The sequence below is a fragment of the Cebus imitator genome, unplaced genomic scaffold (genome assembly GCF_001604975.1).
Source record: "Cebus imitator isolate Cc_AM_T3 unplaced genomic scaffold, Cebus_imitator-1.0 Scaffold574, whole genome shotgun sequence".
NCBI classification, from domain to species: domain Eukaryota; kingdom Metazoa; phylum Chordata; class Mammalia; order Primates; family Cebidae; genus Cebus; species Cebus imitator.
Window position 1 is genome coordinate 440,498 of NW_016107889.1, and position 26,566 is coordinate 467,063.

Genomic DNA, 26,566 nt, shown 5'->3' on the forward strand with positions numbered 1-26,566 from the left:
AGATTATGACCTTTGTCTTTGGCTACCAGGGCAGGAAGAGAAAGACTACCAGACGGAGGCAGGTATAGATGTGTCTGAGTTCAGCTTCTCCTTGGGCAGGACTGGGGCGTGGTTCCCAGTCCAATGAAGTTATATTTCCAGGGGAATAATGATCTGATTAAAAAGGGGGCAAAAGATTTGAATAGCCATTTATCAAAAGAAGACATACAAATGTCAAACAGGCATACGAATAGGTGTTCAATATCATCGATCATTAGAGAAATGCAAATCAAAACTACAATGAGGTATCATCTCATCCCAGTTAAAATGGCTTTCATCCAGATGTCAGGGAATAACAAATGCTGGAGAGGATATGGAGAGAAAGGAACCCTCGTGCACTGTTGGTTGGAATGTAAATTAGTCGAACCACTATGGAGAAGAGTTTGCAGGTTCCTCAAAAAATTAAAAATAGATCCACCATACAGTTTAGCAATTCCTTTCTTTTGCTGATTGCCACTGCTTTAGTATTTTCTTTTGGTGCAATCTCTGAACTTCTTTGGCTCCAGATATCTCACCCTTTTGCTTCTGTTTGCACCCAAGTATGAGAGGGTACAAGTGGTCCACCAACCACTTAATAGATTCACATGGACAAAAAAAAAGGTGTATCTTTTCAGCTACAGAAACCTAGAGTAGTACCCTGATTCGGCCACAGGCTAGCTATGTGGTATAGGTAAATTGCTTAAGTTGGAAAAACTTCAATTTCTTCATTTGTTAAAGTGGGTTGTTGATCTGGGTTGAACGCTGGATATATACCTAGAAGAAAGGAATTCAGTATATTGAAGAGATATCTGCACGCTCATGTTTGTTGCAGCACTGTTCACAATAGCCAAGATTTGGAAGCAAGCTAAATGTCCATCAACAGATGAATGGATAAAGAAAATGTGGCACAACAGAGTTCTACTCAGCCATAAAAAAGTGAGATCTTATCACTCGCAACAACATGGATGGAAATGGGGGTCATTATGTTAAGTGAAATAAGCCAGCAGAGAAAAACCACTCTCACATGTTCTCCCATATTTGTGGGATGTAAAATTCAAAACAATTGAACTTGTGGAGATAGAGAGTAGAATGTTGACCACAGGCTGGAAAGGATAGTGGGGGTGGAGGACAGCAGGAGTGAGGATGATTACTGAATACAAAAATGTAGTTAGATTAATGAATGAGACCTAGTGTTTGCTAGCATAACCAGGGGATTATAATCAATAATCATTTAATTGTACATTTTAAAATAAATAAAAGAGTGAAATTGGATTGTTTGTAACACAAAGGATAAATGCTTGAGGGAATGGATACTGCATTTCCATGATGTGATTATTACCCATTGAATGCCTGTACCAAAATATTTCATGTGCCCCGTAAAGATACACACCTACTATACAGCCACATATTTTTTAATTAAAAAACAAATTAATCAATAATATCTTGAAAAAAGAATGTGGAACCTTTCCCATCTCTCATGGCTCCCTATCTCACCATGTGACATCCTGGTTCCCCCTTCACTTTCTGCCGTGATTATAAGTTTCCTGAGTCTTCACCAGAAGGCAGCACCATGCTTATACAGCCTGCAGAAATGTGAGCCAATTAAAACGTTTTTCTTTATAAATTACCCAGCTTCAGATATTTCTTTATAGCAATGCAAAAATGGCCGAATACACTTCAGAATGTGGAAGATTAGCACTGAGAAATAAAATCAGTTAAGTTGTTGACTTATTCTGGTCTTTCACTACACGGCTATTTTGCCAAAACAAAGGCAATACCAGTGTCTTCACACTTAGAAAGTAATATATTGAACTTTGAGGACAAAGAGGTGAGGTTTGAATTTGTACTTTGCCAATTTTTGAGATATGTATCCTTGAGCAAGTTATTTGCTTTGTCTGATCTTTAGGTTTTTCATTTGTGAAATTAGAAGTGGTAGTGTTTCAGAGGGAGGTTGTATATCACCTTTGCAAACGATAGAGTGCTGAATGAACAAAGGTAATCTGCTAGTATAATTGCTGGCTTTAATTTTAGTGATGTGATACTTAAAGAGGCAGCAGAGCCTACCAGAATAGTAGAGCCAATCCTTATTCGCTGTGGCCCTCAACGTAAACTACTCAGATAGTTCCAGTTAGCACCATTTTCTCTGATCCCGGGTGTAGAATCTGATAGTTAAGTAAATGTGGTGCTAGTTTGACTATATAGTGAAGGGATGGTTTGATTTTATAATGAATTATTCTGGGAATCCTTGAGTTCATTGTTTTCCCTAACTTGGCTAGAACCCCAAAATATCTGAAATTCAAAGATGTTTGGATGATAGACAAATAGAAATTTTTACTAAGTTCCAGATGAATAGCAACTGGAGGTATGGATTAATCATAGGGTACCCCAAGTCAAATTTTTGCAGAGACACTCCATTCAGGGGGCAGTGTGTATGGTAAAAAGAATAGTGGATTTAGAACAAAATGGGCCAGAGCTTGCATCCTGTGTTGATCTACTATCTGAGGCTCAGTTTTTTCATCTCTAAAATGGGGGCTATATTAAGACCCACCTCATAGACTTTATGTGAGAATTAAATTAAAGAACACATGTACAATGGTCTTGCACAATGTCTGCAAGTGCTAGTTTCTTTTCTCAGGGACACATTTCTCAGGTACAGTGTTGCCATATGTTTTCAGGACCTTTTCTTTTACAGGCTTCCAAGTCCTGTGAATTTTATAGTATTGGAAGCATTTGGAAGGTTCTGAGACTTACTGTAATAAATAATACTGCTAAGAATAAAACACTTGAGAATCTGTGGACTCAGTTCTTGCTCTATGCTTTTTAAAAGTATAATGTTTGCAACCATATATAGGCTACAAATTTTATACAATGACTGAGACTGAAATTTGAGGTTTTCCATGATTTGGCCCTACCTGGTGTGAATTTGGTTTTCCACTAAATCCTCTGAATGGTGTTCATGTCAAACTGGTGTATTCATTGTTTCCAATCATGCTAAGCATGTTCCTACTTCTGAATCTTTGCTCAAGTTTTCCCCCGTCTTGAATTTCTTTCTTATTCCTTTGTATTGTGTACAACCTTCATTCTTGAAACCTAGCTTCGGGATTGCCTACTTCACAGGGCCTTGCCTGATCACCTCATCCCCCAGGGGATCAGTTGTTCCTCTGAACTCCTATAGCATTATTATTACCTCTGCTAGCTGAATGGAAGGAATGGTTGAATGAATGACCCATGTTTACACCAATCTAGAACCAACCTAAGTGTGGGCAAGAGAGTGTGCGGGAGGGAAAAGCCTCCTTCATGTTTTATTCATAAGAAAATATAAACATGATTTCTTCAGCTGGAGTATAAGTCTCCTGAGGGCAGAGGAAGTATACAGGAAAGGTGTCATGGTGTTGTGACAAAACTAACATATATGTCTGGTTGTTTAGATGACAATGTACCTTATAAAACGATAGCACATATTTCCAAATTGGGCCCCAAACAATACCTTTTGTGTGAGGATGATAGTCATCTTTTATCAGTAAATGTATGATCTCAAAGCATTTGCATTTAATAGTGTATGCGGAAGGAATGAACATACATATTCTGAGCATTTATTGGCACCAAGCACTTTTCCAGGTAGCTTTACAAATTCTGTTGCTGAAGGCATTGCCATAGACTACTTTGAAATAGTTACTTGTATTCTTACCAGTGTTGTTCATCTTTTTCTTCCTCCCAACATTTGGCACAGTGCCTGGCATATAGTAGGTGCTAAATAAATGTTGAACAAATGAATTCATGCATAAATGAATGAAATCATACAAGGCTCAAAATGTAGCTTTTAATGCCTTCCAAGTTTTCTTCCATAAATGCAAAGAATAAGCCACCATTTAACATTTCCGTCGTCAAATACAAAAGGTCCCACGTCTTTTAGCCAGTCATTGCAATCCCCTTTTGTGCTTGGCTTTATGAAGTTGTTAAAAAAGTTTTCCTTGGAAAACTTTCACCAAGAAACTACCTAATGGGGGCCAGCTGCAGCTCCAGATTTTATGAACACTTTGATAGAAACCACATTAAATAGCAACACTGGTTCACACATCAATTTTGCCATGTTAAATTCCAGCTTGGGCACGTGGGGAGTTCATGCGATATTGATTTTTCATCATCATCATTGCAGAAAATATGATTTTTTTCTGGCTCAGCCATTAGCAGACATAAAAAAGTAGAATAGTCTCAAAGTACCTTAAGAAAACTCAATCTAGTCACACGTTTTTCTGTCTTTGGAGTTCAGTAAAGCAGGTGAGGGTCAAGGATTCCCAGAGAAATACTCAAATAGTTCCCTAAGTGGCAGTAGTTATTGTACTCTTTCTTCTCATTGCAAACTTTGGCAGCTGTGTGGCCTCACACAGTACTGATAGTTTTGTTTTTGTTTTCTTTTGCTGATTGCCACTGCTTTAGTATTTTCTTTTGGTGCAAGCTCTGAACTTCATTGGCTCTAGATATCTCACCCATTTGCTTCTGTTTGCATCCAAGTAGGAGAGGGTACAAGTGGTCCACCAACCACTTAATAGATTCACATGGACAAAAAAAAAGGTGTATCTTTTCAGCTACAGAAACCTAGAGTAGTACCCTGATTCGGCCACAGGCTAGCTATGTGGTATAGGTAAATTGCTTAAGTTGGAAAAACTTCAATTTCTTCATTTGTTAAAGTGGGTTGTTGATCTGGGTTGAACACTGGATAAGAACACAGGTTGAGAGCCAAGCAGTTCTGGATTTGTCACTCAGCTCCATTTCCTACTAACTGTATGACTTCTCTAAACTTCAGAATTGTTATTTGGAAAATAGGGATGAATAGTTCCTCACAGAGCTGTGGTGAGGATAAAATAAGAGGATGCATATAAAGCTTCTGACACATAGTAGGTACACAATGATGACAGCTATTATGATTATTTTATAAGAAATACAAAAGGGGAGAGGGTTATGGCTGGCTGTGGCAGAATTTTCTGATGAAAAAATACTCTGATTTAGTGGTTTGCAGTGAGGGACAATTTTGACTCCCTAGAGCACATTCACCAATGTGTAGAGACATTTTTGTATTTTCATGGCTTGGTGGAAGTGTTGCTGTTATGTAATGAATAGATGCCAGGATGTTGCTAAACATCTTACAATACACAGAGAAGCCCCTCACTCCCCCCAACAAGTAATTATCCACTACAAAATGGTTTTTTTTTCTTGATTTCCAACTTATATTTTAAGTTCAGGAGTACATGTGCAGGATGTGCAGGTTTGTTACATAGGTAAATGTGTGCTGTGGTGGTGCTAAGATCATACCATCAACTAGGCATAAAGCCCAGCATCCATTAGCTATTCTCCCTGAAGCTCTCCATCCTCCCACCACTCTGACAGGTCCTAGTATGTCTTGTTCCCCTTCCTGTGTTCATGTGTTCTTGTCATACAGCTCCCACTTATAAGTGAAAACATGCAGTGTTTTGTTTTCTGTTCCTGCATTAGTTTGCTGAGGATAACAATTTCCAGTTCCATCCATGTCACTGCAAAGGCATGATCCTGTTCCTTTGTATGGCTGCATAGTATTCCATGGTGTGCATGTACCACATTTTCTTTATACGTCTATCATTAATGGACATTTAGGTTGATTCCATGTGTTTGCTATTGTGAATACTGCTGCAATGAACATGCATATGCATGTATCTTCATAATAGAATTATTTATTATTCTTTGGGTATACACCCAATAATGGAATAGCTGAGTCAAATAGTCTTTCTGCCTCTAGGTCTTTGAGGAATCTCCACACTGTTTTCCCTAATGGTTGAACCAACTTACATTCCCACCAACAGTGTAAAGGCATTCATTTTCTCTACCACCTCGCCATCATCTGTTATTTGTTGATTTTTTAGTAATAGCCATTCTGACTGGTGTGAGATGGTATCTCATTGTGGTTTTGAGTTGCATTTCTCTAATGATCAGTGATGTTAGCTTTTATTCATGTTTGTTGGCCGCATGTATGTCTTCTTTTGAGAAGTGTCTGTTCATGTCCTTTGCCCACTTTTTAATGGGGTTGTGTTTTTTCTTGTGAATTTAAGTTGCTTGTAGATGCTGGATATTAGACCTTTGTCAGATGGATAGATTGCAAAACTTTTCTCTAATTCTGTAGGCTGTCTGTTCACTCTGATGATAGTTTCTTTTGCTGAGCAGCTCTTTAGTTTAATTAGATCCCATTTGTCAATTTTTGCTTTTGCTGCAACTGCTTTTGCTGATTTCGTCATGGAATCTTTACCTGTGCCTATGTCCTGAATGGTATTTCCTAGATTTTCTTCTAGGGTTTTTATAGTTTGGGTTTTATATTTAAGTCTTTAATTCATCTTCAGTGGATTTTTGTACATGGTATAAGGAAGGGATCAAGTTTCAATTTTCTGCATATAGCTAGCCAGTTCTCCCAGCACCATTTATTAAGTAGGGAATCCATTCCACATTGCTTGTTTTTGTCAGGTTTGCTGAAGATCAGATTGTTGTAGGTGTATGGCATTTTTTCTGAGTTATCTGTTTCGTTCCATTGGTCTATGTGTCTGTTTTTGTGCCAGTACCATGCTCTTTTGGTTACATTAGTCTTGTAGTATAGTTTGAAGTCAGGCAGCATGATGCCTCCAGCTGTGTTCTATTTGCTTAGAATTTGTCTTGGCTATTCAGGCTCTTTTCTGGTTCCATATGAATTTTAAAATAGTTTTTTTTTTCTTCTAATTCTGTGAAGAAAGTCAATGACAGTTTAATGGGAATAGCATTGAAGCTACAAATCATTTTGGCAAGTATGGCCATTTTCATAATATTGATTCTTCTTGTCCATGGACATGGAATGTTTTTCCATTTGTTTGTGTTATCTCTGATTTCTTTGAGCAGTGATTTGTAGTTCTCCTTGAAGAGGTCCTTCACTTCTCTTCTTAGCTGTATTCCTATAAAATGTTAATAGTGCTGAGGGTAGGCCTGGTAAGGTGACACACGCCTGTAATCCAGTACTTCAGCAGGCCAAGGGGAGTGGATTACTTGAGCTCAGGAGTTTGAAACCAGCCTAGGAAAGATGTAGGAAGACATCTCTACAAAAAATAAATAATTAGCTGGACATGCGCCTGTAGTCCCAGCTACTTGGAAGGCTAAGGTGGGAGGATCACTTGAGTCAGGATGGCCAAGGCTGCGGTTAGCTGAGATTGTGCAATTGCATTCCAGCCTGAGTGACAGTGAGACCCTGTCTCAAAAAAGAAATAGTGCTGAGGTTGAGAAATGCTGCCCTAATTTGAGAAACACAATTTACTAGGCTTATTGAGACTTTTACAAAGTCGTTTAACTTAGTTGTTAGCCTTATATATTTTTTCTCTCCCTTCCATTTATGAGGATTATGCAAGTTAAAATTTCCAGTTCATCTGCAATCCTTGTTAAGTTTCCTTTGCAATAGTATGACCTAGAATGTCTCATTGCCTTTCCCTGTCAGATTCTGGTGTTCCAAGAATACAAATAATCAGATTATTTCTGAATTTGTAGTCTAACTCTTTTAAACCTGAATCAGATAAAAAAGGTCCCTATTCCTCTAAAAGCCAACCATACTCTGTCCAGTGACCCATGAGACTATTTTCTTCTCTTTAAAGACAATAGAGGAAGAAGTGAGAACCTGTAACCCCTTAGAACTGGGTCTCATGGGAATGGACGGGATTCATTTTGTGGTTATGATTTGGCTCTGCAAGTGAGTTTGCCTTGAAAATAAAAGGATTTATAATAAGTATCACCATCAATACTTCTGAAGAATTCTAAAGCAGTTTATAAAATAAAAATGTATGTATGAATATACGGAGGACAGTTGTAAATGAGAGAAGACTGGAGTTAGAAGCATAAGGAATTATGCCTGGAAGAAGCAATAGGATAGCTCCTAAAACAGAATGATAAATTTAGCTCTGAGCTTCCTAGTAGCTAAGGTAGAAATGAAAATATGATTCTACTTTGCTAAAAAATGCTGGATAAACAAAAGATAGATTTTCTGCCTCAAACCAGGTTCTAGCCAGATCTTATCACATGAAGTATGATATAAAGAACACTGTATACAACATTCTATTATTTTCTGCAGATAATGACTTGTTTTAGATCAACTTTTAATGACAACTTAAGGCCTTATGAATGTGTTCCCATAGAGACCTAAGCTAAATCAGTCAAAATAAATTACTTTCTGCTTATTTAATTTGCACAAGATTAACCTAGGAGAGTTTAAAAGGTTGGATGATCAATATGTCCTTTAGACTGCCTCTTCAATATTTTTTATCTAAATCATGTTTTTCAGTTGGTCAGGTAACTTTTTAGTCGAGATGAGACTCTTCAGTCAATGACTAAGTTATAGATCTCAGAATGAAAAAATTATAGCCTTAGATTATGACTGTTACAAGTCAGAATAGGCTAGAATATTCTGTGAAAACAGACACCACCCAAAGCTTAGTAGCTGAATACAACAAAAACATTTTGATCACTCATGCTACATGTCCAGCATGGGTCAGTGGTGGGTTTGCTTCACGTAGTCACTCTATAGCACCTCATGACCTCATGTCAGTCAGCCCTGTACTACAGTTTACCAGACCAGGGCAAGAGAGCTCTGGGAGGTCTGGAAATTAAATGCTTCTACCCAGAAGTAACACATAGCACTTTCACTCACATTTTATTGGCCAAAGCAAGTGACATGGCTGTGCCTACCTTCAAAGGGACTGGGTTTGCATTCCTTAGGTATGCTCACTTCTTCATCTAGAAAAAACTGTATCTTGTTTAGCAATCGTAATGCCTATCACACTTGACAGCCAGCCAGGTAGCAAGGTTGGCATTCTGTTTTGTAAATTAAGCAGGGTTCCTGGTGCTCTCACCCAGTTGGAGGGTCATCCCACATTTGCACCAGATTGGATATCAGAGATGTCTTCAGACAGGACCACATTTCTTTCTTTCTTTTTTTTGAGAAAGAATCTTGCTCTGTTGCCCAGGCTGTAGTGCAGTGGTGTGATCTTGGCTCAATGCAACCTCCACTTTCCAGGTTCAAGCGATTCTTCTGCCTCAGCCTCCCGACTAGCTGGGATTACAGGTGCTTGCCACAACGCCTGGCTAATATATATATATATATATATATATATATATATATATTTTTTTTTTTTTTTTTTTTTTGCAATTTTAGTAGAGATGAGGTTTCACCATGTTGGCCAGGCTGGTCTCGAACTCCTGACCTCGTGATCCACCTGCCTCGGCCTCCCAAAGTGCTGGGATTACAGGTGTGAGCCACCGCACCCGGCCCGAGGACCACATTTCTTAATCACCTCTTGAAATCTGCTACTCAAAACAGTTCAATTAGTCTCTATGATATGCTGTTTCCATTCCCACTGGTTTAGAAATGGGGATATGCTTTCATTCGTGTTTCCTCCATGTCTAATGGGTTAGGAAGGAAGGTTCTTTCGATAGTCAAACAGGCCCCTGAGGTTAGGTGACTTTCTGAGGGCTTCTTAGGTCCTGGTAGCAGAGTCAGACTTGGAACTCACAGGTCGTATAGTTTTGTGATTTGCAACCTAACTCGTTACAGGCATCTGACTTAAAAATGTAAGGATTGGCCGGAAACGGTGGCTCATGCCTGTAATCCCAGCACTTTGGGAGGCAGAAGCAGGCAGATCACAAGGTCAGGAGATTAAGACCATCCTGGCTAACAGGGTGAAACCCCTTCTTTACTAAAAATACAAAAAATTATGTGACATGTGACTGTAGTCCCAGCTACTCAGGAGGCTAAGGCAGGAGACTCGCTTGAACCAGGAGGTGGAGGTTGCAGTGAGTGAAGATCACGCCACTGCACTCCAGCCTGGCGACAGAGCGGGACTCCATCTCAAAAAAAAAAAAAAAAGAAAAAGAAAAATGCAAGGATTAGAATCCTTCACCTATAATTCGAGTTGGTGCTGTACTGACAACTCGTTGGAATGAAACAAGAGGGGATTGGATTCCTGCGACAGTCTAGAGTAAGCCCCAGATATAGAGCATTAGAAGCTCCCCTCCTTTTCCTGCTGCTAGCCTCCAGATTGCAGAAAATTGGAGCTGGAATCCTGACCACACCCCAACACACTAACAGGTGTGCCATATTAATATTGGAAGTATTGACACTACTAGACTCTGACAGGGATGACATTATGGTTGTTATTCTTTGTTACTCAATTTATTTGTTGACAAAGCATGAGCTGTATTGTTTATTGATGTACAAAAATGACTCAATCTTAGTGCACTAGTTATACAACATAATACAGGACAGCTGCAGCTAGCTGACAGCTTTCCAAATTTTCCAGTTGGTTCCGGCACAATTGTTCTTTCTCCTTCTGTAATCAGAATTGTCTGAGATTGCTTGTTTTGGAGGGAACTTGAAAGAAAAAGGAACCAGAACCTTAAGAAGTGAGATCCATTGGGAGCTCAAGAATTATGAGACTTTCCAGGAAAATGCATGGGGTGGGGGATAGTGGCACGGGTGTGGAGACTGGGAGAGGAATGGTTAGGGGCAAAGGGACCTATAGGCCAGAAAAAGAATGTAAGCAAAAAAATATCTCCCAGAGATGTGTAAAGGAGCTTTCACTAAAGGCTTAATCTATAACCCATTCTGTAAATCTAATTTGCTGGAGCAACTGCCCTGCCACACAACCTTCTACCTCCCCCCATCTTTTTTTTTTTTTTTTTTTTTTTTTTATAACTGCTACCAAATGGCTGCAGTTTTTAATTCTTTACTTTCCGTTTTATGGCCTACAGCCTCATACAAAAGTGTGAGTGCCCTCTCCAGATGGACTGTGCACCTCATTTGGGAAGAAGGGCAGCCGATTTTCATCATCTAGGCCTTTAAGAACTCTCTAGGTAGCCCTAAAATACATAAAAGTACAAACGGTGGACAGGAAATTTAGCAATGTCTCTTGCTGAACAATCAGAGTATGGAGTTTAGTCAGTTCGTTTTTCTTTTACTGTTGGTTAGAACTACCAGCCTTGCAGGCAAGCTAGAATATGGGGGAGGGAGGCGCATGCGCAGAACACAAGCCTTTCTTGCTAGGTGACACTTTTTATTCTGAAACTGCTTTCACTGCAGACATTCCCAGTGATCCTGGGAGCTTCATTTCGTTTTTGGCCATATGGCTCTGCTCACGAAATTCCTCAGGCTCTTCCAACTGATGTTTTCCCACCACGTGGCCACAAATTGACTACTCGCTTTGCCTAGAGCTTTTAATTGGTTTAAATAATAAACTCCCCAAGTCTTTGTTTGTTGGCACACAGAACTGAGCACACAATTGCAAATGAGTTGGGCAACCTGCTTTGATTCGGTGATTAGTCATTGCTCTTAATTGTTTTTACAATTTCCACCTGAGCGATCAGGAAATGAAGCCGCCTCACACTTCCAGCAAGTTGCAAAAAGCCTAACTATGGTATTTCCTTATTGACTGTTTCCTTGCCTGGGAGGAGGCTGCACTAAGATGTTGTGGCTTGGGAGGTGGGCGCTGCAGGGCTAAAGTCAAGCCTTGGCTTTTTAAGCTGATTCCCGTCTGACTTTGGGAAGTGATGGAGACGGATTAAGCTATGAAGCATAAAAAGGCCCCCAACAGGACACTAGGCCCCGGTCACACCACAGCATAAACACAGAAAACATGAATGTGGCTTTGGGAGACAGGGCTTTCCTCCTGTCTCAAAAGATGCCTTTTTTGTTTAAGGCGTTTTTGTTTTGTTTTGCTTTGCTTAGCTCTCCTGGTTTATTTTCCTACATTATTGGTGCAGATGGCAGATTAGCAATGCCTTTGGTTTTTTGTTGTTGTTGTTTGGATCTGTTGTGTTTTCCTTTGGTGGTCAGGTCTCTGAACTTCTGAAACGGAACTATCAGCAACTGTAATATAGACTCTTTTTGGAAGTATGTTTTTTCATTTTAAAACTTTTATGAAAATTCCCATATCGACAATATTTCCTGTGTAAGGGATGTATTCCACACCCCCCAAACACCTACTACATACTCCTTGTGCTCTTGGTGACTCTTACCAGGACTTAGTTCAAGGGGCTACTCTTCTACAATATTTCCCTGACCAGCCCTCCACTCCACATGCTAAGCTGACATGGTAACCATCTTCTCTCCTTCAAGTTCCACTGTACCTTGAACAAACATCAAGCATAACTATATTTGAGTTATTTGTTACCAAGTTCCTTCCTCACTATTAGGGTATGTACCCCCAAGACAGGGGCCAGGAGGCACTGAGCACAGATTTATTGAGACCCTGTGGCCAACTGGAGGGAGCAAAGACTATAGATTTTGGAGTCAGTCTGACCTTAGCTGTAATCTCAGCTCTGCAAGCTAATATACTGAGTGACCTTAGGCAATTTACACTATCTCTCTGAACCTCAATGTCAATTTCTTCGTCTGCAGTGAGAATCATCAGATCTACTTTGTGAGGTGTTGGGATGGTTCAGTGAAATATTGAGTATTAAGCACACAGCACTGTGTCTGGCACTGAGAAAATACTCGAAAAATGTCTAATCCTATGATTATGTAAGATATTATCATTAGGGGATGCTGGGTGAAAGGGATGAGGGAATTTGCTGTACCATTTTTGCACATTTGTTAAGTTTAAGCTTACTTCAAAATAAAATGTTAGAAAATACATGTATCTAATAGCACACACAAAAACAATAAAATAAAAATAAAAATTGCTAATCCTCCAGGAAGCCATCCTTGCTCCTCTTTCAGAGGAGGGCTTGTTCTTGTCTGATTCATTTACTGTCCAGCCTCCCCTTCCTTGGCTCTCACAAAATCCAAGATAACATGCATGACTTCTGCCATGTCCACTTGCTAACCACCTGGCTGGGAGAAGTCCTTTGCAAGCTTTTCTGCTTCCATTTTGATGTTCCTTGCCTAATAGTGTGATTAGATACATCCATCTACAACTTACATTGAACTTACATGACCTCTTTCATTATGACGAGCCTAAAGTGCTTTGTAGGTGTAATGAGTTAGGGCAGGGCAAGATGATGATGAAAAGAAGGCTTCCTTCTCAAGTATCTTCAGGGTGACATTGCATCCTCTAGCTCCCTTCTGGAAATTCACACTGCATCTTAACATCCTTTGATGGGCCCTATGGTAAGGAAATGTGTTAAACTTTATTTAATGCTACAGTTGTCAAGTTGGTTTCACATTATGCCTACTAACTTCCTCAAGAACATTGTTTCCCCACAGCATGCTTTGGAAAATGCTAGCTTATGAAAATAATATTTCTCTTTTTCAATGGAACTTAAGGATGCTGAGAAGGAAAATAACTCATGCAAAGCCTTGTAGAGAGTTCCAGGTGGCCAGTCTGGCTCTGTCTTCCCCACATTACACCTTAATGACAAACACCAGCTTCCTTGGTTTGGTCCAATCCCCAAACCTGTCTGGGATTCTATTTTCCTGCCCTTGATTCTTGCTGTTCTTGATCTCTTGCCTGGCTCCCTGGCCATGGCATCACTTACCAGATATGGTAGTGGTCTTAGCTTTCCTCTTTAATTCAGGTTGGCATTCAGCCCTTGAACTAGTTCTTCCTCTGGCCATTAAAGATAGCAAGCTCTTGCAATCTCAGCCCGTTAGGAAGGAAACCAGACAAGTCATCGGGTCATCTCAGAGGCATTATGGTGGTAGCAAACACTTAACATTTACTTTGTGTTAAGAGGTATATTTACAGCATCTAACTCTTAACCCTGTGTGAATCTGCCTCTCTTTACTAAGTGTTAGCAGATACAGTTGCCTTTCCCAGAGATCTTACATTTAAGCTGAGGCCACCGGACAAGATTGGTGGAACAGATCATTATAGCACAGGACATTATGTGATTAGGTGTCACATTACATGGGGCAAGAGCTCTGGAAATTTGTGTAGAGAGAAAAATGGGCTCCATCAAAAATAAATAAATAAAACAAAACAAAACAAAAAAGCAAAAAGTTACCAGAAGCAGGGACAAGCTGCTATTTAAAGCTGCCAACAACTTCTTACCTTTGCTTTGAGAATACATTGCTGAAAAAATATTGCTCTTTCCTTTTGGGAAAAATCACTACAATGGACCATTAATTTTGAAAAGCTCTAACTTACATTCTGTTCTAGAATGAAGAGGTTGTCAAAATAAAGAGTTAAACTGCCCTGTAGAAGAATGAACATGGTGGCCTTCCTAGGTGTAGAGATTATTTGGATCTCTGTAGAGATTACGATGCTTTCCACTGGAGGCAAGGATGGCTTTCCTTCTCTCTTTGGGTCTAGAAGGAGAAGATCAGGGGGTGACCTCGGGACAGTGTAAATAAGGTAGAAGATGCTTTTCTCCATGGGAGCTAAGCTCAACCTTCACCATGGCAGTAGATGCTGAGACTAAGGAAAGAGCCTGCTAATGAGGACCCTGTGGACAGACCTGGCTGATAGTGCCTGTGCAACATGATAATGAACAACCAACACTGAGCTTTTTTTCTACACTGTAATTTCCCTCTGGTCCCCAAGCCTTCAGGAAAATTCTTTTAAACTCCATAGCCAGGTCTTAACTCTGTCATTATTTGCCACCACATGGTTTGGAGAAACAGCAGCAGTCCAGGAAAAGTTAGTTACATGGAGGCAAGAAGTGACCAGAAGTGAAACCGGGCACAGAGGTCTAAATCTAAAGGCGATGAATGGCAACCAGCATTGACTTAAAAATTGTAGGCACCTCTTAATGATTCGCAGGAAATCTAGGTAAAGGAAACCTGATAAAAAGATGAGTTTTTCTGCAAATTAGGCAATACATCTGTTAGGCAAGGCTGGGTTAGGCTGAAGTAATAATCCTAAAATGTCAATGGCTTTAAACAACAGAATTTGTGGGTTGGCTGGATCTTCTTCTAGTCCTCACTCTGGGTGTCAGGCTCAGAGAAGCTACATCTCCATGCTTCCATGATTGCCTAGGCATGGAAAAGTTCTTTAAGCTCCTGGTCACATTTCATCGGCTAAAGGACATCACAGTGCCACACCTAACATTAAAAGGAGTGGGCAAGTGCAATCTGCCATGTGCCTGGAAAGCAGGGAGGTGAAAATATTTGTTGAGTGGCACTAATAACTGCTACAGAGGGGATTAGGAGCCTGGACTCTAATTTGTGTGTTTGAAGACTGGAGGACTTGGAGACATCTATCTGGGTTGTAGCTTAGGATAGCAAACTAGGCACTGTCTTCCATTTGTTCTTGAATGCCTGAATTCAACAAATATTTCTCGAGCACCCTCTATGTGCCAGGTGACGTTTTAAGAACTGGAGATACATTCTTGTACAAAAAGACATAGTTTCTGTGCTTAAGGAGCTTACACTCTAGTGGGAAGAGGTAGGTAGATGGTAGACCCTTTTCCCTGGGAAAAGCACTGCTTGTATTAGTACCCTATCTGAGGGCTCCTCACATTCTGTAAGATGATACCTAAAGATGAGTGGCTGTGGCCTTCTGACTGCTGCTTGGTATGCTATAGCATTTGCTACCTTTTCATGGTTCCCTTTCTGAGTACAACAATCAATCGCCTGGGCCCATTATCGATTTCTCTGAGCATCCTGATTTTTTGTTCTTGCTTCTTTTGTTCTTCACTCTCAGCACTTTTAGGCTTTAGCTTGCAGCAAGCAGTGTCTGTGCCGAGTCCTCTATCAGCTTTTATGAGCCTTCGTATTCTTGCAAAAACCAGCTCCCTTGGAGACCTCTGGGATACCCATAGTACTATCCTATGAGCTACATTCAGCTGTAGTCTTTTGGGTACTCAGCAAAGACCCAGGGTTTCTGATTCTCTTGCTAATACATGCAGTATGGTATAGCAGTTAAGGACATCAGCTTTGGCCTCAGACAATCCTGGGTTTAAATAGAAGCTCTGCCATTTACTAAACCATAGTTTTCTCATCTATAAAGTGGTAAAAATAATAGAATCTACTTCATGGGGTTGATCGATGATTAAATTAGTTGTACTTAAAGTACTTAACACAGTGCAAGGCATATGGTAAGTACTCAATATAAGCTAGCTGTTTTAGGTATCTCCTTTTTTCCTTCTTCTTCTTGTAAGAAAAGGGGTATCTTTATTTTATATCCAGGATACATAAGTTACAGAAGTTTCACCTAGCTTTTCCAACTTGTAAGTCAAATTAGTTATTAAAATAGAAAGACAGATTTCGTGGATATCAGCCCATGTTTATTCTTTATTCATGTTCTAACTTTGTAAAAAAAATATTAAGAAATGGTAGTTTTGCAAAGGAAGTTTTAAATAGTTTGTCTGTATATGTCATATACATTAAAGGACCCATTTGACTCCTATGACCATTTCCAGAGAATTTAAATCAAAGCTAAATGAATACTTACTGAGATTGTGAAGTATAGGATATATTGTAGGCTGGGCACGGTGGCTCCATGCCTGTAATCCCAGCACTTGGGAGGCCGAGGTGGGTGGATCACCTGAGATTAGGAGTTCCAGACCACCCTGGCCACCATGGTGAAACCCCTTGTTGATTGTTAGATGTCAGAGTCAGCTCTCGTGCTCTTAAAGTGAGGTTCCTCAAATTAATGTAATCAATAGAGTCAGTACCAATTCCAAATCTCTCCTGGTATATTCCTCATAAGACACAGAGCCACGTATGCAAACCAAAACCTAGGAGCGGCTTGGCAAAGAGACATTCCTAAAAAAATATGCAATGTAACAATGATAGTGTTCTCTAGCTTCATGTCCACATCTGCCTGTCTTTCTGTTTTTCTCATCTCTCTGGATCCCTTCTTGCTGTGAGATTCTGTAATTTTCACATGTACTTCTAGTTTAAATGTGACCCCATCCAAATAGTCTATATTTCAGAATGCATTTTTTTGGCAAGAAAATAAAGAAAATAACACACTACTTTTGTCATCAAGAATGTGCTTGTGAACTTTCCTAAAACAGATGTCAAACAGTTGATGCTTTCAAAATATTGCACATCTTTTACAGTATGGCTCTGACCAGAATAGATGAGACAAGAAGACATTTCTTATTTCATGGCTTCTCTGACCTAGGACCAACATGCATGGTCTAAACAGGTTTCTCTCACCAGCCATCAATGACCTCATGCCTTAACTGTATGTAGAGTGACATCATATAGCAAAATTGTTAGCCCTGAATAAATGTGAGAAGTAAGAAGACAACCAAAGAGGCCCCCAAGAAGCCAAAACAACTTTTATTTTACCCAAAATGTAAACATGTTTGGCTGTCTTCATTCTATCAGCATTTATCAAGTGCCTACTACTACCTGAAAGGTACAGTGCTGGACACTGCTCTCCAAGCTTGTAGGAGGAGAAAAAAGAACAGTACTTGCAGGCTTATTAACAAGAAAGGAGACTGAAAATCCCCAGTAAGAAAACCCCAAAATACCAAAAATGCAGAAGGCCGATACTACTTTAGTGTGGGATAATGTAGCCCTGTCCATTTCGGTAACCTTAAAGACGTCGTTCCTAATGTACCTGTGTCAGTACTAAAGTTGCTCTTTCAGGAATGTGATAGCAAGTCATCCAGAAAAGTTTAAAACACTTCAATTTCTTCTCTTCAAGAAGACAGAGAAAAGTCTAATATATTTTAGTTGGCTTTTTATCACACATGGTTAAAATAAGCCTTTTTTGTTTGTTTGTTTTATTCAGGCATTCTGGTACTCTGAGAAATCTCCCAAGCTTCTAGCTGGCTGAGCTATTTCTACAGATTGCTTAGCTGCTTAGCAATTTTTTTTTTTTTTTTGAGACAGAGTCCCACTCTATCACCCAGGCTGGAGTGCAGTGGCGCGATTGCAGCTCACTGCAACCTCTGCCTCCCAAGTTCTGCCTCAGCCTCCCAAGTAGCTGGGACTACAGGCACGTGCCACCACGCCCGGCTAATTTTTTGTGTTTTTAGTAAAGATGGGGTTTCAGTGTGTTAGCCAGGATGGTCTCGATCTCTTGACTTCGTGATCTGCCTACCTCAGCCTCCCAAAGTGCTGGCATTACAGGCGTGAGCCACCACACCCAGCCTGCTTAGTACTTTTTAATCAATCTCACTGTACATGATAATCAGATTTTTCTAGAAGTAGTGGTTTTTCTGGCTGTCTTAGTTCATTTTGTACTGCTATAATAGAATACCATAGATTGGGTAATTTATCAAGAAGAGAAATTTATTTCTCACAATTTTGGAGACTGAGAAGTCCAAGATCAAGTCACTAGCAGATTCAGTTGCCTGATGAGGTTCCATTCTGTCCTTTTAAGATGATTCCTTGAACATGGCCTCTTCTCAAGGGGAAGAACACTGTGTCTTCACATGACAGAGGAGCAGAAGAGAGTGAACACGCTCCCATGAGTCCTTTTCATGGCAGAGTTAACCCATTCTCTCTCATGACCAAAACACTTCCCATTAGGCCCCACTTCCCAACACTGTTGCATTGTAGATTAAGTTTCCAACACACAGATTTCAGGGCATATATTCAGACCATATCACTCACATTCCATACAAAGTTGAGAGAAGTGAATCCTACTAAACCAGATGCTAGCCTGGGAAGAAATAAAGTACAGAAATCACCCACTTCTTCAGCCCAGATTGCCAGTCTTATCACAAGTTAAAAATCAAAGTTTGATGACTTCTCAGCTCCTCCACCACTGCTATCATTTCTTACCCAGACCCCTAACTGGTCTTTGGCTTCCAGCCTTAAAATCTAGTATCGACTCTCAACATAGTAGTCTGTGTGATCCTTTAAAATAAAATGATTGTACACTCATGTTAATAGCAGCAAACAATAGCCAAGAGTTGAAAACATCCCAAATGTTCATTGACAGATAAATGAACACAATGCGATATTGTAGATACATGTATCTATATATCTATATTATATAATAGTCAAATTCCTAGAGATAGAAAGTGAAAAGTTGGTTACCAGAATCTGGTGGAAGTAGAAAACGCAATGTGGAATTATTGTCTAATGGGTATGAAGTTTCAGTTGAGAAAGATGAAAAAATTCTTCATCTTTTGGAGATGGATGGTGATGATGATTGTACAATATGCTGAACTTATTTAATGCCACTGAACTGTCCACTCAAAAATGGTTAAGATGGTCTATTTTATTTTATGTATATTTTAATACAATTTAAAATAACAAAAATTCTATTACAAAAAAAAAAAAAATCTGGGCCAGTCATGGTAGCTCACGCCTGTAATCCCAGCACTTTGGGAGGCTGAGGTGGGCAGATCACGAGGTCAGGAGTTCAAGACCAGCCTGGCCAACATAGTGAAAACCTGTCTCTCCTAAAAATACAAAAGTTGGACAGGTGTGATGGCACACACCTGTAATCCCAGCTACTCGAGAGGCTGAAGCAGGAGACTCGCTTCAACCTGGGAGGCAGAGGTTGCAGTGAGCAGAGATCACGCCACTGTACTCTAGCCTGGGGGATAGAGCAAGACTCTGCCTCCAAAAAAAAAGAAAGAAAAAAATCGGATGTTGCCACTATTCAAAACCCTTCTATAGCTCCCCATCAGGCCTTTGAATAAAATGTAAAGTACTTACCTTGGCCTCCAAGCCCTCCCTTATCTGGCTACCTCTCAACCTTGTTTCTTACAATCCGTTGCCCCACTCATTCTGCTGTGGGTTGATTCTTGAAAAACCCAAACTGTTTTCTGCCTCAACAGCCTTTGTCCTTCTTATTTCCTGTGCCTACCACACTCCTCTTCTAGATAACCATGTTGTTTATCACTCACTTCTTTCAGCTACCTGTTCAGATGTCATCTCCTCAGAGGTGACACTAGCCTGTTTAGGATACCTGCCATCCCAATCCTGCCCCAGGATCTCTTCATCCTCTCACATTGTTTTATTTTTCTCCATAGCACTCTAGATTACATGTTTAGTCATGTATCAGTCGTCTGTCTCAGCCCCCTGAAGGATGAGTTCCATGAAGGCTAGAACTTTATTGCTCAACACTGTATTACCAGCACCAAGAGAAGTGTCAGGAACATAGCATGTGCTCAGTAAACATTTGCCAAATGAATGAATAATAAACCAGGACTCTGTTTAAAACTCTCACCTTATAGAATGAGGTCCCTTGACCACATCGAATGATGTCCATTAGACCTCAGAAGAAGGCAGCAGCGCCAGGCACTACCATCTCAATATGATACCCAAGTGGTTTGCTCTCTTTTATTGAATTCTTTCAAGTTTATATGGTAACATCCAACAAGGGTTTACTCCAGTGATTTAGAAATTAGGTTGATTTAGGGTAATCATAGGACTCTGCTGTTTGGATGATTTTTAAACACTAATGTGACTCTTCATGCTCACTGCTAGAGAGCAATTATGGCATTTCAGAATGATTTTCACAGACCACAGTGTCATGCCCAGCCTCCTCTTCACATGGAAAGCTACAGGGAACCTTCTCTCAAGTGAGGGCTGCTGCCAGCTGCAGAGTTTCTCTTGAACTTTAAGGGGGATGATGATGACCTCCACAGCCCCCCTAGGAGAGGAGGACTTCCACCAGTGAATCCAGGCTGGGAATGGCTGGCTCAAGACAAATGTGGGAAATAAGAGGCATCCCTTTTCCATGTCTTTATCCAGCCTCAATACCCAGTGCTCTTGCTGGGACCTTTTACTCATTGGAAGGAAAATCTGCAAGAAACCTCAGCCTGAATACAGTTTCACAGATTCTTCTTCAAAAACACATTTGCATTTCCGAAGAGAAGTGTCCTTGAAGAATCACGAAGCATTACAATAGTAGCTCCAAATTCTTTAGCACTTTCTGTGGACCAGTCCCTGTGCTAAGAATTTAACATTTCCTATCAGGAGTGCACTTCATCCTTACCATCTTGCTGTGAGGTAGTTACTATCATTTCCTCCATTTTACAGGTGAGGAAAGCAAGACTCTGGCTAGTGGCGGGTGGGATGTTCAGAGAAGGTTTCATGAGAGAGGTCTAGTAAATTAATGTCCTTGCTCAGAGTAATATTTCACAAGTATTTTCTTCATCATGTTTCACAATAAGGAGTTTAAACTTTATTTTATAGGTAATAGAGAGTTACTAAATGCTTTATTTTTCTTTCAGAAAGTCAGATAAGTTTCATGAGGGCAGGAACCACGTTATTTTCATATTTGTACCCCACATATTGTACAGCACAGCATGTGGCACCTAGTAAGTGCTCAGTAAATGTTGCATGAACAACAGAATTCATCACTGCATATGTTTGGATAAACTATGCCAAACAAAATTCCTGGAAATACAACTACATACAATATATTCCTAACACGATGTGGCTAAGGCTATAATATAGATATAATGGTATTGCTTACAACCACTGTAGTAAAAAGTTCCACTATAACAATTGCAATTCTTAGGAAAATGGCTTGGGTATACTTAAAATCAGGATAATTGCTCATTTTAAGCACTAAAGCATGAATTCTGATAACCTCACTTGGCTTTTATTCTCTTACATCATTTATTATGTAAGGCTTTTAGTGACATGATCAAGCCTGCGTTTTTAGAAAGCTCTCTCGTGGCGGATGTGGAGGACTGATTACAGAGGGAAGAAACAGAAGGCTGGGGGCCAGTGGAGAAGCTGCTCAATGCAGCTGGTGGAGCAGGGGGCGTGGGCAGAGAGATGTGGTGTGTGGTATGGGCCAGGACAAGGAATACTGCTGAGAATGGAAAGGAGGGCCGAGATTAGAAAAAGGCTGAAGAAGTTGAATTTAGTAAGAGTTACCAAGAAGTATTGACAAACGATAAAATGCATTTTAAAAGGGTTAGGAAATTGCCAGAGATACCTCTGAGGATTTGTGTGGGAATGTGGACAGAAATAGGGAAATCAGGCCGGGCACAGTGGCTCACGCCTGTAATCCCAGCACTTTGGGAGGCCGAGGCAGGCGGATCGTGAGGTCAGGGATTTGAGACCAGCATGGCCAAAATAGTGAAACCCTGTGTCTACTAAAAATACAAAAATTAGCCCGGGGATGGGGGCATGCGCCTGTAATCTCAGCTACGGTGTGTGGGGGGAGCTGAGGCAGGAAAATCGCTTAAACATGGGAGGGCGAGGGTGCAATGAGCAGACATTGCGCCACTGCACTCCAGCCTGGGCGACAGAGCAAGACTCTGAGACTCTCAAAACAACAAACAAACAATAAAAGAAATAGGGAAATCAGGAGCTTAGCCCTTTTTCAGGGGGTCAAGTATAAATAATGACTTTGGTTTGGAGGACTTTAAGTTCATTGTGCCAGAGGATATCCATGGGGAGATGTCTAGCAGACATTTAGAAATTGTAATCCATTAACAATTCATTCTCCTTTTTCTCTCCCCAGCTTGCAAGGGCTAATCGCCATTTGAAAAAATTAGGTTCTACAAATTACAGAGTGCCCAATATTTAGATGTCCTACAGGCACCTGTATTGCAAAGACTGGTGCTATAGAAAGCATATTTTAAGGCTAGGTTTTTTGTTGTTGTTTTGTTTTGGTGGGGGGCAAATGTGAAGATGGTGTTGTAGGGCAGAGTTGGAGAGAGGGTGCGCTGCTTCGCCCATTTGGGAAGCTCTGTGTGCTTGAACCTCTCCTCACTCTCAGATGGAGGTTAGTGAGTGGTGATTTCCAAGACTGATAAGGCACTTAAATCCTTAAGTACTTGGTAAGTAAGATTCTATATGAGCAATCAGTTGAAGAAGCAAATAAGATTCTGAGGGGAACATTAATCATCTCTGTGTCTAATGGGTCTTCCCTAAGGCCACATCTACACGAGTGTGGAATTTTAAATAGGCTTTATTTTTGTAGACTTGCAAAAGGACAAGAAGACAAGAATATATTTTGTTTAAAAAAGTAGGTATTTTCTGGTAACTCTTTTTACATGAAAATGAACTTTAGAGCAAAGGTCCTTGGACTCTTGTCCCTAAAGCGGAACAAGTTTTCAACTTAACAAATTTTCTAGAGCATCTGGGGAGCTCTGTGAAGCTGAAGGCTTCCAAACTTAACCAAAAAGGCTCTTGCAGGAGAAATGCTTCTCCCTGAAAGCATTTGTCTGTCAACCACACTTTGCTTACCAAAGTAGACTTAGCCCAGCATATCACATCTTTGCGATTGAATAAATTATAAAGCCTGATTTTTTTTCTTAGGATTTGGAGCTATTTCACTTTCTTTGATATAAGGACTGAAAACATATTGGCAGATGTTAAGAGTTACCTTTGTTTCATCTCCTGAAATGTAACTTACTTCAAAAATTGACAGGCTGTAATATACTCATGCCTCTCTGACGAGAAATCCACCAGGGAGACTGTTTCCTCCTTTCCCCTGAATGACAGAAACATGGAGAATTGTTAATAAAAGTTGGCAGCATTGAAATTCTGAAAATGACTTGAAAGAAGAATTTGCATGGGACACCGCCACCCAAACTCACTCCAGGTGTAACTACTTTCCCTTGCTCCCTGACCGGAAGTGGAGAGTGTATGGGGATCTGCTGTGATTCTTAAGAGAAATATGGAAAAGGAGGTGTGACTGCCCCTTTAGAGGGTATCTTTTGATCTGAGGAAGAATATTGATTACTATATTTCGTCCCAATTCCTAAATTTGAAGATTAAGCAAAATTTACGTGATCTCAACCACATTCCCAGGACTCAGTGAAGCATAAAGCTTATGTGGGGCAAGGCAGCCAAGTTTTTATCACCATGACCTTCTATTTCTTCCTCTGCTATATGGCTAGTGAGGGTATGGGGCAAATTTCTTAAAATCATCTTTCTGGGGGAAGGGGAGGGCCCACTGAGGACCATCCCAGCAACCCGACCACAGCTGGTCTTCCCTGGACATCATGAACCACACTGTCCAAACCTTCTTCACTCCCGCCAACACCAACTGTCCCCATAACTATGAGATGCTGAAGGAGGAGCAAGAGGCGGCTGCACTGGGGGCGCCCCACAACCCTGCTCCCCCAACATCCACCGTGATCCACATCTGAAGCGAGACCTCCATGCCCGACCATGTCGTCTTGTACCTGTTCTATACCCTCTTCATGAACTCCTGCTGCCTTGGCTTCATAGCGTTCGCCTACTCCGTGAAGTCTAGGGAAAGGAAGATGGTTGGTGACCTGACCGAGGCCCAGGCCTACGCCTCCACTGCCAAGTGCCTGAACATCTGGGCCCTGATTTTGGGCATCATCATGACCATTCTGCTGATCATCATCCCAATACTGATTTTGCAAGCCTATTAGTAGACCAAGAGGAATCATCTAGGCCAGGGGCTCTGCCCGTGACCTGTCTCCCACATACTCCAACTTCCATTCCTCGCCCTGCCCCTGAGCCAAGGCTTTTATCAGCCCTTTATCCTCACACACTTTTCTACAATGGCGTTCAATAAAGTGCACGTGTTCCTGGGGAAAACAATAAAAAACCGTCTTTCTGTGAGAATATATTTCTGATATAATTTTGTGTCCTGGTGCACTTTTATATTTTGCAAAGGAAAACCCACTGTAGGAAAATTCATCTAAAAGGTTTTATTAGAGTGTGAATCATATCTGGGGAGCCCTAGGAAACATTTATCTAAGCCGTGCCCTAAACTTGCTTTCAAAAGCCTCGGAATATTCAAATAACAGTGAGAAAACAGGCATTTTTCATGGGTACCATAATAAAAAAAAATACCTACCAGTTTTAAATGTATGCCAAATCTGTGTCCAAATGAATAATCCATCCTACTCGAGAACAAATGATGATGATGATGGTAATGGTGATTATGCTAATAATCATCATCATAATAATAGCTGCCATCACTAAGCAATTACTAGGTACAAGGCACTATATTAAACTCTTTGCATGCATTTTTCTTATTTATCCCCATAACAATACTGAGGAATAGGTATATAATTATCCCCGTTACAGAGATGAGGAAGTGAGGCTTGGAAAGATTTAAGTAATCCTCCCAAAGTCCCACAACTAGTTAGTGGCAGAGTTGAGTTTCAAAACTACGTCAGTCTTATTCCGAGACCCATGTAATTAACTACAACAGTATATTGCCTATGTAGTACATATAGAAATGCCCATAAAATCTAGACAGTGTCTTCAGATGACTTTAACAAACCCTGAGTAGTTATGTGCCAGGAACCTGAGCAGGTTATGTGAAAACAACATATATGACTCTCTACTACTCTCCTCAATCTCAATCGATTTAAAAAAACCCACAAATGGTATCTTTATTTTTATGTAAGTGAACCATCAAGTTTGTAAGCACAATCTTCTTTTGCCTAAAATTACAGAATGTCATAAAATATCAGGAGTGCCACTCATATTATGTAGACCAGTGCTTCTCAAGGTTGAAGTACACCAGAGTCTCCTGGAGGGCTTGTTAAAATGCTACTGAGCTCTACCCCTAAAGTTTCTGATTCAGTAGAAGTGGGGTGGGCCCAAGAATTGACATTTCTGAGAAGGTCCCAGTGATGCTGATGCTGCTGGTGAGGGAAGAGTAGATTGAGAGCCACTGATCTCGTGACGTGAAAGCTAAGATGAAAACTACATCTATGAATGGCAGGTAGTCAATGGCTTTATATTGGGGTCTAGCCCAGGCTCTTTTGTTAACCAGCAGTGGGATACTTGGAGAGTAACTTCTCTTATGATACATATCACATAGCTAGCTTGAATCTAAAATTTATTATTTTCATTCATTCATTCAACATATTTATTAAGTCCCTACTATATGCTGTGTGTTATATTAGGTACTGGGATGCAGTGGTGAATGAAACGACATGATTCTTACCTTCATAGAGATTATAGGTCACACTAGCTAACTGCAGACATTTCAGATAAAAGTAAAATATAAACATTAATAGAAGTTCCAGCATGTCATTTTCCTATCTAAATGGATCATGTTACATACTCCTGATTTCATGATTCAACAACTATACAAATGATAAGTATTTGTGTAATTGATGGTATCAAATGTATATCTTAGGACAAATTCATGCTAAAAAATTATAAAGCTAAGAGCTACCTAAGACCATATCAGTTTACAAGCGAAAGGGAGTAAACTGCAAATTCTATCCTATGTATATATAGTTTTAGTTTCCTCCATTCATTTTACATATTTAATTTTTTTTTTTTTTTTTTGTCGCCCAGGCAGGAGTGTAATGGCGTGATCTCAGCTCACTGCAACCTCTGCCGCCTACTGAGTTCAAGTGATTCTCCTGTCTCAGCCTTCCAAGTAGTTGGGATTACAGGCGTATGCCACCATGCCTGGCTACCTTTTGGATTTTTAGTAGAGATGAGGTTTCACCATGTTGGTCAGGCTGGTCTCAAACTCCTGACCTCAGGTGATCCACCTGCCTCAGGCTTCCAAAGTGCTGGGATTACAGGTGTAAGCCATCCCACCTGGCCGTAATATATTTTTGTAAACTAGCTTTTTCTATATAGATTTGTTTTTGAATTTACATTTTCTAGCATCTGCCCTATAATCTTAAAGAAACAAGCTTAGTTTAAAATCTAGCTTGAAGTCTTTATATTTAAAAGCATGGTGATATACTTTATCCAAAGTAAATAAAATGTTTTATTTTGTGAGTTTTTTTCTGTATGCAC

The 26,566-nt window shown here is 40.2% G+C and overlaps 1 pseudogene; it reads left to right on the forward strand.

Annotated features, from left to right (window-relative positions):
* Positions 1–23,756: 23,756 nt before the first annotated feature.
* On the forward strand, positions 23,757–24,217 carry LOC108294330 (annotated as a pseudogene).
* Positions 24,218–26,566: the final 2,349 nt, after the last annotated feature.